Source organism: Amblyomma mixtum, chromosome 3 (assembly GCF_055824585.1).
Source record: "Amblyomma mixtum isolate Tamu chromosome 3, ASM5582458v1, whole genome shotgun sequence".
NCBI classification, from domain to species: domain Eukaryota; kingdom Metazoa; phylum Arthropoda; class Arachnida; order Ixodida; family Ixodidae; genus Amblyomma; species Amblyomma mixtum.
This window is the reverse complement of record NC_143014.1, coordinates 235,170,198-235,185,375: the sequence shown is the minus strand read 5'-3', so window position 1 is coordinate 235,185,375 and position 15,178 is coordinate 235,170,198.

Genomic DNA, 15,178 nt, shown 5'->3' with positions numbered 1-15,178 from the left:
TCCAACATCATAAAAGCTGAGCTCCCTTTCAAAGTTGAGGACCTTGCATTTATCAGCGTTATCTTGCGTCCTAAATTAAAAACTGCAAAACCCGATGAGTTCATTTTTGTTATATATACATGGCCATTTATATAACTCTATCCTGCAACTGATGTCCGCATTGCCGTGCAGCCCGCAAGCACCGAACTCGTCGATGTATATTTCACGCCTTCTAAAAGATAAATCGCTATCGAATTTGAAACACTCAATGTATTCACGTATTCTCCGGCATTGAAAGCGGAAACATACGTACTGATTAGGTTGTTCTTTCATGCCTCCACATTTGTGTCCAATCCCAAATGTCGACGCAGCATGCCTTTTCGATCACAACGTGAGCGAAAAAAAAGGGAGTTCATTATATAAAATTCAGCCTCGGTGAAAAGAAAAAAATTCGCTCCTGATTGCACTTCTCCCTTCTTGGCTGTCATCTGCTTGCGCCATCACGAATGCAAGTGGTGATAGCGGATGTGCAAAGACGCTGAACTTCCCGACCGTCAGCATCGCAAACAATGAATCCCGGCTTTAATCGTCGCCAGCCAGCGGCCACGGACAGCTGTTGGGGAAACCGGACATATATACGGGGTGTTTCACATAAGATGTTACACATTTTTTAAAATTGGGTTTTGGAGTGGGAAGAGCGCTTTTTTTTGCCATAGCATTGTCACCAGTGTAGTACATAAAAATACAGCTAAGACAGGCTAACTGGTAGGCCGCTTAACTAATACAGAATATTTTACTTTTTAACTATTACTGTTATTGTTATGAATTATTCAGAGGCGTGTAGTAATATCCATGTCAATTTTTTTTATAATTTATAAAAGGTGGTTACCCTCGGCGCTGTGGCCAATCAAATTGTGGCCACATCGCGCCAAAATACATGCTCTTTCGGGAAGCCTGCAGGCAAACCAATTCCTCCAGTGCTGGTAAGTTGTCGAAATAACAAAATTTGTTGGGTCAGAGCGCCGAGGGTAGCCGCGTTTTCGAAATTCTGAAAACTGGTATAGATATTTTTTACGGTGCGCTACTCTCCTCTCAGTAATTAGGGAGCCTAACAGTAATAGTTAGAAAGTTACCTATTCAATATTCATTTACCAACCTGCTAGTTAGCACGTCTTAGTTGCATTCTGAGTACTACACCGCTGACATTCCTATGCCAAAAAAAAGCTGTCGTCTAACTCAAAAGTCTATTTTTAAAAATTGTGTGCGAGAATGTGGGCCTTGCTAAGCAGGTTTCTCCAGCAGCGTAGACTTTAGCCCCATTTTGTGACTCTTGGTTTGACGCTAGAGCAATGCAAAAGTAACGTTGTCTGCAATCAAAACTTCTGGCAAAACATTGAGCCGATGAACAATTGGTCTGTGTGTGCCGCGATCGACTCAAGGGACGCAGCTTGTCGTTTCCATGAAAACAGTTGGCCAGTTTTTAGGGGGCATGACATCACCCGTGTGGTGTGGAACCAACACTGGGAAGCAATGACGCAATCGGAACTCCGTAGGGTTGTGTGGATGATGATTTCAATACCGTCAGGTGGCACTGGAGCCATTTTTTTCTCGGTGTAATAATATCGGCTTAAAAATCGCACTTAGAGCGAGAGTGTGCGCCCTGCTAAACTACTTTCCCTGGCAGAGTAGACTTCGCACACATTTTTACGAGCAAAGGCGCTTTTTTTCTCCGGTGAAAATTCAGCATGATGCAGCACACAGCACCTTTTCTGCCTCCATTCTTCGGAACAATCTCGCTGCTGGTCAAATTTCTGGGTAACTTGTGGGTAACTTCTGCGAGCTTCGACCCATGCGCCGCTAGAGTCCCTATGCTCACATATGTCACACTCGCCTTTGCCGGGAGATGACGTCTAGACCGAAAAACTGCCCAAACGGGCTATGGAAAGGATAAATAGCATCTGCCACCTCCCAGCTCCATTCATTCATTTTCGTATTAAGACTATTTTTGAGAAATATGAAATGGAACAAATTTAGGTATTAGATAAATTGTTGAGGTTTCTAGCCCCACGCTTACGCGACGCTCGAATGTGTAAGGAACGAAGTGTGGAGAGTTTTTTAAGGTAATAAAAATGTGAGCTATAGGAAGAGGCACTCCAGAAATCTCTAAAAGCGGAAATAAAAGCTGTGCTAAGATAGCGCCCAAAGCACTGGAGGCATAACGAATCACAGTGTTCGGATTTAAATTCTGCGGCCTGCTGCCGTTTTTAAACACTCAGCGATCTAAAGCACCCTTGAAAATCTACCTCCTTGCATGGAGAGACATTATTGTTCGCTTGGAAGTCAAGTATATAGTGAGTAAGCTTAGGACCCTCAAAATTTCGTACTCTTCCGCGCAGGGCGAGCGATGCACTTGGACTTGCCACCCCCGGACGCCTCTCCTGGGTGCTGACCTGGTGGAGTGGGCGACTGCAGGAATTTTCTAATTTGTCCTTTGAGAAATTTTCAGTCACAGATAATGTAACAAAACCTATTAAAAGTGAAGTGAGACCCGTTCTGTTTGGACCTTTCGTTACAACTGCTTGAACCTCACGCAAACAAATACTAGTGTGTTGGAACTTCCTAATAGGACATAAATAAATGTGAAGTGAGATGCATCTTGTTTGGGCTTTTCGTTACAACTGTTTGAACCGGCGGAAACAACGACGGAGTTGATGTTCGTATGATTCCACGCCTCCTCGATGTTTCTCGCGGAAGAATCTGAAAATCTTTTTTACTGTTACCTAATGAAGCCGTGGAATTTTCCCTGAAAGAAAAAAAATTCGTTCTCTCCACTCTCTTAATGTGGTATATCATGTGAATAAAATTTTTTAAATGTTTTTTGTCAATATACCGAAGATTTCTGAGGGTTAATTTTGTAAGAAACTTTTTTTTTCTCTGTGTGGATTGCTTGTTTTACACAGAGGCCTTTATCCTAATATAGACTGACAACTTTCTGAAAAAAGAGCTCAGAGTATGAATACAAGTGGGAGAGACTAACTTTCAGCAAGACTTTAGTCTGAGCTCGTTGAGGAATAGACATCTTGAAAGGAATACAATGGTAAAAAAAGAAAAAAGAAAACGAGGACCAGAACGCACGAAACACAAAAATGTTCAGCGTTTGCGGGCGCTACAGAAGGGCAATTCCAGAAAACAGGGTTTAGTTCAATAGACGTGAGGGGTATTAGTGCGGGAGCCACAGTCATCGACAGTGGCTCCGGCACACTGCTTCCACTCTGTATTGAATTGCTCGAAATAGGTGGGCTACCATGTGATTGCTTTTACATATGTTTCAATTTTCACAACTAGTCATTTCTTTTACTTTCCCGTTTCCTTGGGCGGAATGCATGACGGTGCAGACGCTGTCTAGGTTGGATTAATGGGGCTCGAATGATGTGCAAGGTCTTTGGCAATGCTGCTTGTAATTTCCCAGAGGTTTGAGCCTTGATCGGGACACCTAAATGCCGTTGCCTTGAATTCGACCGGATAAAAACAAAAAAAAATATGAGAGGATATTTGCATAGTTAATCGAATGGGAAGCAGATGCGCTAGAACTACCTACCGCTTCTGTACTAAGCAATGCGTGTCGTGTTGAGTTGAATGGCACATAGGCAGCTAAGGCCATCATGCGCCAAGCACAAGGTGTAGGACTTTGCAATGCATGGTTACACTTAGTTATCCAAGAGAAAAAAAGATGCCCTAGATTTTCGATATCACCATACGTCCCCAGGGCGAAACGTGATAATCCAAGAAGAAAAAAGTGCGAAGGAAGCTCCGTGCGTTCACTTCTGCTGCCCGCAAAGATTTAGAGGCGACCATGGCTTGAAGAGGGAGGGGTGGGGGTCGTTGAAGTTGAGTGAGCGCGTGCGAAACAAGTCCGCTCCACCTGGAGTCGCCAGCGGGAATCCCACGCATTGGCTGCAAGTGAGCGACAGCGCCGCCACCTCATTGGCTAAGCCGTGTGACGGGCCCCTCACCACCTGCTTATCTCCCGCGGTTCAAGGTCACGAAGGGGCTTTGGACAGGCCCTGGGGAAATGCACGATTGCGTGCTGAAGTTTTCAAATCAGAAGTTTTTCTCATTCTTTTAACGGATCGAGGCACTGAGAATTAACCTGGCGAGCGCTATGTGGCATGTACTCGTCGCTTCTTCTTATTCAGGCCCACTCAGTGCTAGGGGCTACGGTTTATTTTTCTTCGGAACCTTTACTGACGCCGCGGGTTCATATATTGAGAAGAAAACTTGTTCTCACTAAAGCTAATGCGCGAAGAGGTTGGAAACATGGGCAGAACATTTTAGGGGCTCTGATACACGCCTCCGCACTTTCCTTCCTGTGCACGCACCAAAAGGCTGCGTAGTGTGCCCGCTCTACTTCGGTTTTTGATTTACGTCATATAGAAATTCGTCTTACTCTGCCTCATACGTCGTAGAGAATTGAGTGCCACTCACGGGTGTTTGCATAATCCGTTTCTAGAATATCGGTATTCTGCAAGATTTTTGCTTAGTTGTTGCGAAGTGCGTGTAGAAGGCCATAGAATCGTGGGTTTTGACGCATTTTGATATTTAGTAAACTGTGTGCAAGAGACTTAAGGAAGAATAATCAATTTTTCGCTTCCAGAGAAACCATTATTTCGCACTGCGGTGCTGTTGGGCTCACATGCATACTACATTTCGTGAAGCCGTTTTACAAAGAAGGGTTCAGTCTTTCACGTCAGTGAGGAGGACTTCAGGCAACGCCGCTTCCATCGTAGCCAATGGTGCCAGGCATATTGCATCTCGTGCACTTTTCAAACCAAATGCTAGTTTCAAGCAACGGATCTGAGCTTGATAAAACGAGGCCACTGTTTCTTCTCATAGAACTCGATTATTTACTGCAGATATTGAAGCTTTGATGCACAGAACGGGCGCACCCTCCCATTCTTTATAATCATGCTCAATATTTTTGCAGCAGTGGCCAATTCAGAGGCCTTTATATTCTGCAAATTAAACGCAACAGCAAAGTGGATCACAGTGTACAGCTTGATTGTTTGATTGCCGACCCAAACACCTAACCCTACGGACACGAAGCGCAGCGGTCAGACCAAGGCCGCACTTCTGTGCCTTAGCAGCAACTACATAGCGCACTTTTTAAGCACTTCATTCTTCCTTTGGCCGCTTCTTATTTTGAACTTAAGCTGGAGAGAAGCCCCCACCTCGTGTAGTGTTTGCATAGAAATATATTGTATCCTGTTCTTTCAGTGCTCCTTAGGATGCTAATTATCTGCCCAGGAACTTACCAATTAAATGATTCACCCGAGAAGCACTGCAATTAACTCAGCCGTACAAATCTGCAGCCTTCGCAGGGTTTGTTAGGCGATTCCGGCTACGCCTATACACCGCGTTAAAGAAACGCTTCATTTCGTCAGAGCACGTGCGCACTGTATGGGTGAATGGAATAAGTGCACCTAGCAAAACCGTATTCAAAAATTTAAGTAATTGGAAGGTGCCACATCTGTATTTCACCTAAGATGTTCCGCAATTTAGAAAACTGTGCTTTTTGAGTGAGCAAAATACTTTTGTAGCGAAGCATGGTCAGTGGTGTAGGGCATCAGACTGCACGTAAGATGTGCCATTTAGTAGGATGTGTACCTTGTATTGAAGAGCTTACGTATTTAAAGTAAGCCACCTTGTTCACTGATTGGCGTGTAACCCAGAGAAAGTAATATCCAGATCAATTTTTAGAATTCTGGACACGTATTGACCCTTGGCGCTGTCGCCCAACAAAGTTTGCCTTTTTGACTAGTTACCTCCACCGCTGGGTTGCTTCGCCTGGAAGCTTTTAAAAAGCGCATGTATTTTGGTGCAGTGCAGGAAGACTTTGCATGTCTAGCATACCCGGACGAGAATATTGAAAATCGAAAAATTTTAAGCTTCTGTTATAGAATTATTGAATATAGTGGTCCATTCTTTTCATATGTAGCAAAATATTTCTTTTAATGCGCGTCCATCAATTGCATCGAACAATTAAGACTGCGCTAGAAAACCAAGAGAAAATGCTCTCCACGATAGCAAAATTTTAATAGAGAAAAAAAAATAACTGCCTTCGGCTGATCGCCAGACTAATTAATGTTACAGAGAAAACTTGGATTATATGAGAAAGTTGCGTTCACCGACGGTTTTAAGCTGAAAAATGCTTTCTCTGGAATTGTTTCTTAGGGTTTGGTTTGGTTTATGGGGTTTAACGTCCCAAACTGACTCCGGGTGTTGCGAAGGGCACTATAGTGTAGAGAAGGAGTCCGGAAATTTCGACCACCTCCACCTTTAATTGGCAGTGCCATCCCACAGTACACGGGCCTCTTGAATTTCACCTTCATCAAAATTCGACCGCAGCGGCCAGGATCAAACCCGCGTCTTTCTGGTCAGTTTAGGATGGTTGGTCCTCAACGCGGAGGGTAACTGCATTTTCCAATTTCCGTGACGTGATATAGATATTACTTATGGTGGACGGCATGCCTGTGAGCAAATAAAGAGACTAAGAATAATAGTTAACAAGATGACCATACAGCACTAGTTAACCAGCCTACAAGTTTGCAGGTCTTAGCTGTACTGAGATGCGCTACACCACTGACGATGCTATGCCAAACAAAGTATGCTCTTAACTTAATTTTAGAAGCCGCGCAACATATGATGTAAAACACTAGCCATACATCAGTTGAGTGTTTGAGCTCCTTTTCACCGGCCCTAATTTTCTGTAGGCGCTGAGGATTTCTGGCATCTTCAAGCAATCGACTGCTTGGTAAAGAAAGTTACTGCATGAAGATGAAGTGCTAAGGTAGGTCTAGGGGGCTGACATATGAAATTTTGCTTAACAGTTACGCTTTATACTAACGTATTGTGTCGTAAAAAATATGTTATCCCCCCTTCAAGGCCCCTACGAATCAAGCCTACGCTGACAGGGAGGGTTGTGGATTATTCCCGCCTCTAATTGTTTTCTTCATTTATCGGCGTTCTTTTCAAGCGTTTAATCACTTTTTGTCCTCGTTCTACGTTCTCGTCGTCTACGTGAGAGCGGTTGTTTTTTGTTATACCAGCCGCAGGTCCAGTCACACGATTTTGAATCTGCTGCTTGACGGTGTGGTTCGACACGAAGAGTGCACAACACACGAAGAAGGGTGTTACAGTCGCTTTGGTACTGCGGCATGCCGATCCCACTGAGTGTCTATGCTAGACAGAAAGGTGTCTTATAACGTCTGTGTGAGGAGTGCACGATGTAAAATTCTAATGATCGCTTCATCATTCTCAACCTGACAGTCTCCAGTGGTGTTATATAGCTTGGGCAGAAAACTGGTGCCATTGGAAGTACAGCCTATCTTCTCCGTTTTGGAGCCATCTTCGGGATACGTCACGTGTATGCATCGCGCGTATGCGTGACGTGTCCGAGTGGCGCTGGTCGTGTCCTGTGTTCTACTTTTGCCCTCGTTAGTCGCGCCGTTTTCATTAAAACTTCAAGCGTGAACCAACTATCACAAGCAAGAATTTTGCATAAGCGGACAACCAATAGCTTTATCATTCCTTTTTTACTCAGGTATGCTTCAATTCCAAATACACGCCTTTTCAATAACAATAATATTTCCTGCAACAAAACAGCCCAAACCACCGCTTACACCCTCAAGGCCTGTGCAGGAAACATAGCAAACATCCAGGTGACAAACCGACTGGGACATGCGTAGAAAAAAAAGAATGTCTGTAAAACCAAAAACACAATTTCGGTTATGGTTACAGCTACTACAAAATCGGATCTGTGGCGGCCGCTTTTTGTTATTTCCGACGCCTAACGGCGGCTGCCACAGCTTGTGCACAATGGCCGTGCCTATGAGAAGAAATGTAGTGACTTGGGGCAGCACATTATATCTGCAGTAATCCACTATGATGGTCGAAGTGGTCTGTCTACTGACCAGCTGAGACCAACATAAGGAAAAAAAATTTCTGTGGCCTTATAATCATTCTTTCCTCCTCGTAAAAAATCTTCTTACGACTCCAGATCCCTTGCGAGACAAGGAACAAAAGCGAAGAGAAAATACAAGACAAGTGAAGACTACGAACGCCAGTTTCGGGTTGTCAGGTCTAGGGGTATCATTTTTTTTTTGCCCTCGTCTCGTGTGTCACGCTAAATTGCAAGACATTAACGCACCAGCAGGGCCAGCTATTTGCCATATTGTTCGAGATTTATATTTTGAGGTGTAGTTATTGTTTTCTTACAAAATTTTTTCTGCGATCAAGTTTGCGAGCAGAGTGTTCTGACATAAAGGGACAGCAGTGGAAACTTTTACAAAAAGGCTTTAATTGTTGAAAATCGCCACAGAAATTCACACTCTCACACCCACAATACTGACGGAATAAGAAGCTGCTGAAACAGCTCGCTAGAGAAGTTGTATGGGCAGATAATAAGCTAGTTACCTGTGGTGCATTAAGGAAGTAAATATAATAGCAACATATTGCGTTTGAATAAAGCGGCACTGTTTACCAAAATTTTATATTCCTGCGCACTAATCCTGCCTTGTAAAATCAACTTAATTCATTAGCTTTCTTTACCCAGCAGCCGAACGCTTGAAGAGCCCAGAAATCCATGGGGACTGCAGAAACTTAAAGCCCATGAAAAGGAGCGTTGTTAGAGTTACAGCGGTAAGGGCTCTGCATCACAGAAAAGCCGGCGTCGTTGTTGGCTGTGAGTAAAAAATGCGCGAAAATTCCCAGGAGGAGCAACCTTGGTGGCAGCTGGGTCACCTAGGTCATGTGACCTTGTGACGTCATCACAACTTGCCCACCAGATTGTGGTCAAACAGCCGACCGTGGCAGATGGCAGTTCAGTTAATGATTGGTCACGAGAGGTTGCTCGGGAAGAGCGAACAGGGTCTAAAAAGAACCCCCAGTGGCAGCACCTGCCATCGCAGGGCAGTGGCGCGTCGCTTAAACGTTGCACCACGGCGCCAGGAGTGGACTAGGACTTCCAGCGATCTATGAATCTAAAGCAGAGAGTAACCAATTCTGCATATATAGTTACTAACCCGTTTACGCTATATTGTCGCACCATAAAGCGAAGCGAGCTATCCCCTCCACTCTTTTCATAATATTCGTCATTAGCTCTGCACAACGAAATGGAAATTGGCCATGAGGAAAGCTGGAAGCCTCAGCCACGCCACAAGAAAGAGCGATGAAGACGGAGGTAAAAGTAGGAACGCAGAAAAAGGCGCCGCAGCAGAGGGCTCCGGGTTAATTTCAGCCGCCCGTGGCCCTTTAGCACGGATTGACTGCGCAGCGCACAAGGACGCCCTTTGAATTTCGCCTACTTCGAAAAGCGGCCACCTCGGCAGGGATTTGATACTGCATCCGGAGCTCAGGACACAAACTCGGCAACCACAGAGTCGCCGCGGCCTACGCCAACTACATACAGTTCGGCTGCAAGACAACCGACTGATGCCGTGTTCCTCAAGCACTGAAAGCAGCCAGAGAGGCAGTGCGCGCTGGGCGGTTCGATAAGTAGATGCAGATGAAAGCTGCGGCCCATCCAGCAATGAAAAGTCCTACCCAATACCCGAGCACCGCTACCGTCTATGTGGAGTCCTAGAACCTGCAACTCATGCTGCATCTCATGCTTACAAAAGGGAGGCAGTTTTACAGTCCCCCCACGGGCACGATTCTTGGACATTAATTAGTTTCAATTGTGAGGAAACTGTGGAATATTGTAACCTACTGTAATGAAAATCTAAAAGATAATGGTCCATTCTTGCGATGCGTAGCAAAATCTTTCGCTTAAAGTTTCTCCTTCGCTTGCATGAAGCCGTTAGGACTGCCTTTGAATTGCAATAGGGAAAGTTTTTGACGTTAGCAAAAACGCTAACAGGAAAAAATGCAAGCATTCCACCAGGCGGCCTGCGGATATAATGATTGTTATAATGGAATCGCACGATATATGAAAAAGTTATGTTCATAAGCCAATTAGCGTTGAAACATACGCTTGTGCAGATTTTCCGGGTATATTCCTGACAGTAAAAGCTTATCACAACCATCACCTACGTCTACTCACGGGAGCGAGTGAGACAAAATTTATTTCTGTTCCCGGGTGATGAGATGTTAAGGTATGAAGAAATATTGATTTCCGCCAGTAATTTCTCAGCAGCTATGAGCAAGAACCAAGCTGGCTCACACAGAGCTCCCCCTTCAGCGCCAGCTGATTTTTGAGGCCTAGAGGGCCGTATTCGCATGTTATGTCTAAGGTGGTGCTATCTGGGCAACATTATTATTGCGAAAGCAATACTGCTAGCACTTTTCTGCCGTCGGTGGAGGTCGTTCCTTCGCTCCGGCGCAGGTGCGGCGCACGACCACTTGACAGCGTGACGTCACGACCAGAGAAGACCAGGGGCCCCAACTCGTCTCATCTATGGAGGCTCATTAATTTAATTTAATTATTAAATTTAATTAATAGAATAAATTAGTTAGTTAAATTAGTAAATCAATTTATAATAAATAAATTAACTAAAGACTGACTTAATTAAATAATTCATTACTTAATTAAATTTCACTTAATTCCGAAGAAGAATGTATGAGTAGTGCGGAGCGATATAATTACAAGAGAAGAAAACGCCGGAACAGAGAGAAGAGCGGCTTGCTAAAAGAAGACTGCAGTAAGAAGAAAGAGCAGAGCATTGTGGTGATTCGAGACGGTGACATCGTGGCTGAGCGACGTGAAGAACAAGAGATAAGAGTTGGCAAGTTCGAGTCTGCTACGAGTGATTTCGAGAAACGAAACTACCAGCAGAACCAAGCGCAACCAGGGAGCTATTGCTTTCGCAATCACTCAGGCTTAACCAGAGCTAAGCCACAGCTCCTTTTTTTTTCTTTTTCTCTGCCCACACTTATAAATGTCTCTACGCAGCTCAAACTACGGCCCCTGCCTATCCCTCTGAGCATGGTTGCTCCCGCACGAGCCACTAAAACTACAAGGCCGAAGACAAAGACGAATAGCGCGATGTTTTCCTTCCATTCCACAAAATTGGAAAACACCAAAAATTATTTTACTGCTGAAAGAGGAGGGGAAGTGTTTTGATCTTGACAATATTCGGCCGATTGCTCTCACATCAAATTTGGTTAAGCTTGTAGAGCGGGTAGTTTTCAGCCGCCTCACGAGTCATATTCTGAGTCTTCAAGGTTTTAGCGAGGCTCAGATTGGCTTCCGCCGGGGGTGTTCGATTTGGACCGCGCACATAGACTTGGAGAGCCGTATTAAGGTTGCTATGAGGCAAAATGAGGCATCAGCTCTGGTTACTTTAGATATTGCAAAGGCTTACGACAGCGTTGAACACAGCATTTTGCTTCATAAACTGGCTAATGTACAACCTCCTTTGTACCTCTTTGCGTGGATAGGAGAGTTCTTAAAGAGTAGAGCGTTCTTTTGTTCTAAGGGTACGTTAACATCTACAACATACGCCCAGTCTAGAGGTGTCCCACAAGGCTCCGTTCTTTCACCGTTTTTGTTTAACATACTAATGCGTGATATCCCTATTCACCCAGCCGTCAAAGTTTATGTGTATGCGGATGATATTGCTTTTTTCTCTTCTGCCAAAGACATTCATATCCTGTACCAATTACTGCAAGAGTATTTAAATGCTCTGGAAGTTTGGCTAGACAGCATAAAGTTAACTTTAAATGTCAACAAATGTGCCGTCCTTGTTTTCCCACACGCAACCCCTCTTTACATCTCTCTGTCGTATCACTCTATCCTCATCTCGCAAGTTCATTCAACAAAATACTTGGGTATAATATATGACCCGCATTTAGACTGGCGGCCACACATTACAAGCATTGCGCTTAAGGGTGAGCGTGCCCTCGGCCGGTTGGTGAGGATCAGCAACAAAAAATTCGGTATGCGAAGAGACACTCTACAACTTCTTTATAAGACCTATGTACGGCCAATCCTTGAATTCGGCTCCGTTCTCTTTTCTGGGTGCCCAAAGTACAAGCGTGAACCCCTGTTTGTTATGGAGCGAGGCGCTCTGCGCCTTTGCTTAGGTCTGCCTAAATCAGTAGCTAATGCTGTGTTGTACTTGGAGGCGCGGATACCTGATCTCAATTCCCGGTTTGAGCTTATCACTGTGCGGACATTTCTATGGTCTTTGGAGCCTGTTCCTGGATTGGCTAACCCTATATTTACAACGAACCCAACTCTCTTCTTTGGTACTCCCTGCCCTCGGTATAAGCTCCCTCAGGTGGCGTTCACTAACTCCCTGCTGTCAAATATTTCTGTATCAATGAGATCTTTAGAACTAGTCAACCACAGGCGGGCTGACACGACAGTCTTCTTTGACAACACCCTCCCAAGGAATGCTAAGAACCTGCCCGCCAATATGTTAAATGGGCTTATAGAGGAGTACCTAGACAATTTTCCTAACCATATTGCCGTCTATAAAGATGCCTCCCAGAAAAATGAAAAGGCCGCTATTGGTATTTACTCAAGGGCTCTTTATTGGAGCTACTCATTTCGGGCCCCTGACTATACCCCTATTTTTGTAGCTGAGTTTCTGGCCATTGAGTTGGCCTTAATAAGGATTCCCTGCAGTATCACTCGGGTTATTATACTCTCAGACAACCTTTCTGTTTTGGCAGCGCTCGAAACCTCGAGTGATACTCCTATGAGCCGTTCCCTTCAATTTTTATTCCTCCACATGTTACAGAAGTACGCTTTCACTGGGTCCCTGGGCCCTGTGGCATTGTTTCTAATGAGAGGGCTGATTTTTTAGCAAAGTCTGCCCTTGATGGTCCTATTGTCCCTTTCGTCCCAAATACTGTTTACTTGACTCGAGCACGCTTTCAGCGATTCCAGCGTTTCCACACCTTGAGCCATGAGACTCTCCTCGCTGCAGCGGATTTTCAACACCTCGCATTTCCTTGGAGTGCGCGGATGTGCAGTTGGAGGCAATGTGAGGTGTCCATTTTGCGCTGCAGGATACCGCGGCTAAATCTTTATTCATGCCGATCGGGGCTTTCGATATCCAACCTTTATGATTCTTGTGGCGAAATTGAGTCTATAGAACATTTTTCCCTCTCCTGCCGGCGGCTCGATGCTCTCCGTAGAATTTACTTGGAGATCCCCCTCACTCGGCTTGGGCTTCCTCTATCTATTCCGATTCTCTTATCCTTCGGGGCAAGCGCCAAGGGATATGCCTTGAAACCAGTGTTCGATTCTATTCACGATTATATAATTTCATCTGGTAGATTCCTCTGCTAGAATGTGAATTCACAACTTTTCTTTCTCCGCATTTTTTGTTTTGTACAAATTCGAGCTCTGCGTCCCAAAACTTTAAATTTACTCCATTCCACGTACATGAGTGCGTTTGTATCCGCTATGCACCCTGGTCAATCCCCGCCGTGGGTATGTGCCATTCAGCCCAAGGACATCATCATCATCATCATTTCCACCTCCATAAACGCTCCTGTTTCCAGCAGTTGACCGGCTGTGTCTTCGGCACTTCCCCGTAGTGGGTATATGCCATCTTTGTTTGATGCCAACCAACCAACCATTCCAACTAGTTTTTGCCAAACTACGCTCCATTTCATGCAGTTTCTCTGATCTGGCCAGCTGGCGCAATACGGGGCACGCCTACCTGCTCGCGCCATGGCGCGATCACGCCGGTCGCTGCGCAGCGAGCGAAGGGTGCGCCCACGCGTTTTGCATAGCGCGCTTTGCCTATCGTTGAGTTTCGCACGGTTGCGCATTTACTTTTGCGGGTACTCGAAATTTTTATGGCCCCCAAAAATACAACACTTCTTTCGAGTGATATTTGTTGCCGGTTTGGTAAAATGTGGTCAACTTTAAAAAAATGGGCAAACGGGTTGAAAACGAGCGCCCTCGCGTTATTAGTACGGGCGCGTAATTTTCAATACTGCCGGGAAAAGAAAAAGGCGAAGCGTGAAAAGCTCAAGGACTAGAGACTTGTGCATCGAACACTCCGTCACCTGCTCTTGTGAAAACGCGCATTGCACAAGTGCAGTGACGACAGGGGAGTGCGCTTTTCAAAGCGACCAGGAAAGAAGTTACGAGGAACTTTAGCGGCTAAAGTGGTGAAAGGCGAAAGCCTTAGTGCTGCATTCTGCTACTCGAGTGTTCACCTCACATTGTGTTGGTGCATTAATTAACTACCAATTAATGACGGTTAATCTTTGCCTCTAGGAGAGGAACGCGACAGCGTGTTGTAGCGCTGCCAGGGAGCCCACGGAACCCCACGACCCGTTCGGCGCGATGCGTTGCCCTTTGAACGCAACGCTTTTTGAGGAAAGGAAATGGCGGTGTAAAACTCTGTCTTCTCGGTGGGCACCTGAACCGCACCGTTCAGGAAGGGAGGAAGTGGAGTGAAAGAAGAAAAAGAAAGGGGGGCCGTAATGGAGAAAATGAAAATCGTATTTGAGGAAAGGAAATTACACAGTAACTGTCTCACATACCTCGGTGGACACGAGTCGAAAATTGTATTTGAGGAAAGGAAAAGGCGCAGTAACTGACTCACATATTTCGGTGGACACCCGTCAAATTTCGCGTGCGGTGACGTCACGGTCATTTCGACCAATCTGAAACGCGGACAAATTTGCTAACACGTCTTGGTCACGACAGTATTTCATTTTCATTTATTTCATTTATTGATCCCTTAAAGGCCCGAAGGCATTACATAAGGGGGGGGGGGGGGCATATTGGTTTCCAACGGCGATGATGGGAACATGCATAACAATAAAAAGAACAAACATACAAACAAACATAAAAGGGATTGCAGTCATATCAGGGTTTCCCAGCAGGTGATACATCATTTAATAAGATATGTCAAGCAATACTCGCTACAAAGAGCGGAGAAGTGATCAAGATTTATGTGAGGTGAATTTTTATTTTCTCGCGGAATGTTTTGTGATCAGTGCATGCAGCGATGTCGTTAGGCAGTGAATTCCATAGTGCTATTGCGTTGGGGAAAAATGAGTTGTTGTAAGCTGACGTGTGGCCACTGATGCGTGCTATCGGGTTACCGGGACTAAGCCGGGAGGACGTTCGTAGTGGGGCGGTTAATAGAGCGCGCCGTGATCTTGTGTAATGATAACATGTATGAAGTAAGCATAGGCGAGAAACGACGCGGCGTGATTCCAGTGTTGA